Here is a 6,190-nt window from a genome sequence, read left to right on the forward strand (position 1 = left end):
TGAACATACTGTTTTATCTTTCCTCAAGGTTGAACTTTGAGAGTTGGGAGTGTCTCTCTGTCACTCTTTTTAAAATCAGAGATGAATTATTACATGAGTTTTATATATATGCCAATATGTTTTATGTACAGTAACTGCTCCTAGAAAATATCTACATCGAGGTAATATGTAACAATTGGGCAGTGAGGTGGTACAGTAAAGAGAGTGCCAGGCCCAGAGTCAGGAAGTCCTGTTAGTTCAGATCTGGGCTTTAGGCACTTACTAGCTATGTGACCTTGGACAAGTCACTTAACCTTGTTTGCTTCAGTTTCCTCATTGGTAAAATAAGGTGGAAAAGGAAATGGCAAACAACTCCAATATCTCTGCAAAGGAAACCCCAAATGGGGCCAGTAGAGCTGGCTGAATGCAATTCCTTCAGAAGAATGGTATCTCTGCATTTTATTATTATTTTTTCAGTTTGGGAGTGAACAAGGTAATTATCACAGTCATAAGTCACACTGATTAAAACTACATAGGTACATCAGGTGAGGGTAGTAAATAAAGTTCTGAATTTCACTTCTGTTGAAGCTGGTATGAGAACAGTAGAATGTTGTGCATATCACAGAGCTCCTCACAATTAGGCAATTGGAATTGGATGTGATGGCTGGCCAACTTGGCCAGCCTGAGGGGGCCCTAGTCACTCTGGTCCCTCTTTCCTAGGGCTCTGTTTCAGTTTAGAGTCTGCCAGAGCAGTGTTGATTACATCTTTAGCAAACACAAAACAGTACATTTAAGTGGAGAGAGGTAGAATTGCTTGAAAATTTCTATGCTTCTGATAGTGAATCTGCCTTCAACCATTCTTCCTTTAACCTATTCAATGGTTAATGAACTTAAAGCAATGGTTGACCTATAGCCAAATATTTTAAATCTGGCATTCATAATCTTATTTTTATCCACTAGAAACTGTAATTTTAAAACATCACTAGCATCCACTGACCTAATGCCAACATTTTTGACCCTATGTTTCTGGGATTTTCATAATGGTCAACTATTTTCTTGTGGTATGTCTAGGCTAGGGTAGAGTTCCCAGGACAAAGGAGAGAATCTGGGTGATCTCTTTCCCCACCCTGGTGAAGTAACTGTCACTGCTGCTAACACATTATATCAGAAGGAGGTTCAGAGTATCCTTCTAATGCTATCAGTTTGAACCCTTATTCTGGCATGTTCTACCTAATATCGATTCACCACTTATATTTAATATCTTCCTCTATTACAAACAATATAGATACAAGCTATATTAGAAATAATTGATAAATTGAAGGCATAAGCATTAAAAGTGTGGGGGGGGTACAGGGAAAGGTCTAGAAGATGGCCTTTAGCTAGGACTTAAAGGAAGTCCTCAGGGGGTAGAGGATGAGGAAGAAAAGAATTCCAGGCATGGAAAACAGCCAATAAAAATGACCAGAGTTGGGAGATGGGGTGCCTTGTGTAGAGAATGGCAAGAAGGGAGGCTGCTGGGTGGCTCATTAGAGTCAGGCCCAGAGACAGGAGTTCCTGGGTTCAAATCTGACCTCAGACATTTCCTAGCTGTGTGACCCTGGGCAAGTCACTTAACCCCCATTGCCTAGCCCTTACCACTCTTCTGCCTTGGAACCAATGCCTAGTATTGATTCTGAGACAGAAGGTAAGGGTTTAAAAAAAAAAAGAATAGCAAGAAGGCTAGTGGCAATGGATCCAAGATTATATGAAGGGTGTTAAAGAGTACGAAGCATATAAAGGGGAGGGAGCCAGAGTATGATGGGATTTTAACTCCAAATAGAAGATTTTACTTTTGATCTTGGAGTTAAGAGGGAACAAGGGGAATTTACTGAATTTTGGGGATGGTGGTGGCAGGTGGGGATGACATGGTCAGACATGTTCTTTATCTGAAGATAACTTTAACAGTGAAGATGATGTGAAGTGAATGAAGGATGAACTAAATTGGGGAGAAACTTAAAGAAGACTAACCAGCAGACTATTGCCATAGTCTGGGAATTAGGAGATGACAATCTGTCCCAGTATAGTGGCAGTGTCAGAGGAGAAAAGAGGATGTATTAGAGAGATATTCTCAGGGTAAAATTGACAAGACTTTCTCTCCTCTCCAATTACCAGACTAATTTGTGCTTACTTTAGGATTAGCATGTTCACTTTGGCCTAACTACTCAGGACTTGGTCTTAGCTTCAATTTGAGAAGAACATAGAAAACAGCTCCTCATACTTCTTTACAGTTCCACTTCATCAAACACCATGATTTAAAAACAAAAAACAAACAAAAAAAACCACTGCTTCTATTTCTTTGACCCTTTGAAGCCTCACAGGTCACTGTACCAAAAAGAAAGAAGAAACACAAAGTAGCCCTATTGGGGGCAAAGGCTAGCCTGGTAGAAGGAAAGACAGTTTGGAGGAGAGAAGTACTTGACCTTCTAGCAATGGACCACCTCAAGAGCCAAGGGCTTTACTAGGCCCAGAAGTTAAAGATAACTCCTTTAGTGGCCTTGCAGCATCTGGGAGGGACATAGTAGGGGGAGATGCTTTGTACTAGCTGCTTTAAGTTTGGGCCCATTCCTTTCTGGATCAGAAGTGGTAAATGAGGGGTGTAGATCCCTGTTCAAGTTTGGGGAAATTTTTTTTTTGTTTTGGTTCTTGCTATATTTTTTCAGTAAATGTCCTTTGAAAAAGTTAATTTATATTCATTGACTAGGTGATATTGGGGCACTATCAATTAATCAGTCAAAGACAGAGATTGTATTCAACTAGTGACTTATAATAGGGAGAAAACACCAGAATATGGGTTTAAGAAGACAGCTTTAGAAAAGTCGGTCTGCCCTTCAGTGGTACACTTAGAACCCTGAAGTGAGGCAGAGTGATAGCTTCACCCTCTGGGGACCAGATATGCCAGTGCAAGTGGCAATTGGGATAAAGGGCTTCCATTGTTGTGGCTCAGAAATGATACTGGGAGAAGGGGTAAGGTATTTGTAGTGCAGCAAACCAGCATAGCTATGGAATAGATGTACTTTGGTTAAAAGAGGCATTTTTGCCTCTTCTTATAATTGTTTTGCACATGTTCTTTCACTTTCACTTAAACACTTTCTGTCCCTCTTAGGGGTATCAGAAGAGCAAACCAATAGGAATCAGCCCATGAGAAACTGAATACCCAAATTCACAGCTGATTGTTGTTAGTCAGATATTTTCTCCTGGAATAACCTTCCTTCCCCCCCCCCCCCCCCCAGGACATGTTCATAACTTCTAACAATGCATTATAGCATCTTAGAGGTGGAAGAAACCACTAAGAAATCTTTTCCATCAAACCTCATCATTTTATGGTAAGGAGATTGAAATCATAGGATCATAGATTTAGAGCTTGAAGGAACCTTCAAAGTTTTAGTCTAACTCCTGCATTTGACAAATGAAGAAACTTAGGTAAAAAAGACTTAAAAGACTTGACTAAATAGTTGCAATAGCACCAAGTCTATAGAACTTAAATGACTTACACTAATGAAAACTAACAGTTCACCCTGGGGTACCAAGTTTCAAGTTAATTTCAATATATAGATATTAAAAATACATGTAGAGCTAGAATTCAATTAGTCAAATTAAGATATAGTAATCACAGGTTTTAAATGAAACAAATGAGTATATCTTTTTGAAACTGAAATGGGAATCTAGTTTTATAAGGGTTTTGGTAAACCCTATTCCAAGGTTTCTCCAACCGTCCCCTCACTCTTCCCCCCAAAGATGGAAAAAAACTACTTTCCATCTGCAAAGGTTTCCACAGAGTGCTACTTAGCTGGGGCAATCATTAATAAAACCTACACTAAATCCTAATTAGCTACATTTTATCCATTTCCATGTAAATTGTTTGTTTGTACCTATTTACTCATCATTGTTCTTTATACAATAGAAAAAATGCAAATGAATGAATCAGAAAGCAGCCCTAATGGGACTTTCTGTTTATAACCATTAGCCCAGAGGTGTGCTGTAATTCAATTCTCTAGCAGCAAGATTTAGCCTCATTAACAGCCTGCATGGGCAGGTTACAACTCATAAAACCCTACAGTAAACAAAGTACGTGGACACAGCACAAAATCTTGAGCCTGACTGACAGAATTCTAGTTCCCTATCAGATTGCCTTGGTTTACTTTTCTCCTAATGTCCTAACACTACAGAGACAATTTTGCTTGGGCCCAGAGCTCTCCAGTGGGATAGCATATCTGCAGTGTTTGTTTTCTAACTCCTTCCCTTCCCTTAAGACAGAACCACCAACTGAGGAAAAAAAGTAATTATTAAAAGTATGATTTGGAAATGTTTACTACTATTATACTAATTAAATATGCAACCATTTAATTGGATGAATTGTATCTGATAATTTTCTTAACCTCCACAGTTCATCCTAACTAAAATGATTTCATTTGAATATTTCCTGCATACATATGTACCTCAAGAAATCTGGGGTTTTGCAGTAATATAAAATATTTTAAAATTAGATTATGCCAAATTTAATGACCATTTAAAATAATAATCAAGTTAATATTCTCCAAATATTAAAATGTCCAAGAATAAGTACTTGAGAAGGAAACTGTTAATTCTCTATTTTTCTTTACTCAGATTGATTTGCATGTCATTTGTTTACTAGTGTCTGCACAGCAGAAAAAGCTTTTCTGTTTGTATACAAAGGCAAACAGTTTTAGAAGCTCATTAGGGAAAATAAACATCATTATTGTAAATGAAAATAATAATAATTTTCGAGTCATCAGAAATATTAACTCACTTTCTTGTCCAGTCTGGGGAAACTAGATCATATTTCTTTTTGTTTTGAGATTGAGGAAAGTCTACTGATTTTAAAAGTAAATTTAACAGACTTATCTGTGTGTTATGCTTAGTCTACAACAAGCATCTATTACTTCTGAATGGACAATACTTACTGCCAAGTATTGCTAAGTATTAAATACTGCTAAGTATTTTGAGTATTCATATGATTAAGAGTTATCAGTCTCATAAAATGTGCCTTTACTCTCAACTACTGAACAAATTGACATAAGACAGATTTTTAGCAAGACAGCCTCTCTTGCATATTTAATTTTGCTATTAGGAGAATTGTAGTAGTAGTCAAATAACTTTTCTGAAGTGACATTATATATATATATATATATATATTTTTAAATCCAGATTAATAATTTGTATATTTGTAAATAGAGGAATCCTATAATGGGTCATCAAGTTGTTCTGATGAATTCTTCCTTGTGCTATTGTCAATAGAACAATGAGGGAAGTTAAGTGGCAAAAAGAAATGAAATTGTTCACATTGATATTATGGTGGTTATGAAACTTGGGTCCAGGAACTTAAATTACAGTCCCCAGAAAACAGCTGGATATGCTTATACACATTTAAACTTTGTTTTTCCCATGACCAACATTTTTAGCAAGAAGTATTTCCAAGGCACAATATCAGATGCATTTCAAGATAGGGGACTTAGAACACTATTCATGAATCCTAGAACTGATGGATTAATGGCAATGAAAAATATTTCTTTCTCCCATAAGTATACTTATCACATTGAGAATTAATAAAAATGTAAAGTTTTTGCTTGTTATTTTGAAATGTTCGAAAATCTGCTACTGACATACAAGCAAAACTTTACCATTACAGGACAAACTCCTCAAGAACGAGTAATGTAATTCCTTGTTTCCCTCCCATAAAAATGTATTGGTATGCAATTTTTATATTTCACAGTTCACCGACATCTCGGCAAGCTTTCTTCCACTGCTTCAATGGTGCTACTTTTAATTTTATCCTCCTTAGTCGTAGTAATTAAAGTGATCAGCAGTGGCATCCCAGCGGCTTTGACACAGCTACAACCCCCTAACAGACTTCTGCTTTTGAGGAGAAGGGGAAGAAAAAGGACTAGAGTTTCATTTCACAGGAACAAGAAAATCAAGCTTCTCCAATCCTCAACTTTATCCAATTGTTCTTTCAGCAGTCTTTGGATCTTAAGAAACAACTAAAAATGGCTGCCATAGGGGGTCTTTTTTGTACTTGCCGAAAATGTCAATGACTGACATTACTTTAGTCCAGAACGATGCTATGGATTTGTGAAGGTGAATTAGAACATGAGAAACTGTCATTGTAGCTACAGAGAACACTACCTACCCAAGGGTGAACTTTCAATAGCAT

At 37.1% G+C, this 6,190-nt stretch overlaps 1 protein-coding gene across 22 annotated transcripts in view; it reads right to left on the reverse strand.

Moving 5' to 3' along the window:
- EHBP1 (EH domain binding protein 1) overlaps positions 1–6,190 on the reverse strand; it is a 409,225-nt gene that overhangs the window by 86,240 nt on the left and 316,795 nt on the right. The window lies entirely within an intron of this gene.

Source organism: Monodelphis domestica, chromosome 1 (genome assembly GCF_027887165.1).
Source record: "Monodelphis domestica isolate mMonDom1 chromosome 1, mMonDom1.pri, whole genome shotgun sequence".
In the NCBI taxonomy this organism is placed as follows: Eukaryota; Metazoa; Chordata; class Mammalia; order Didelphimorphia; family Didelphidae; genus Monodelphis; species Monodelphis domestica.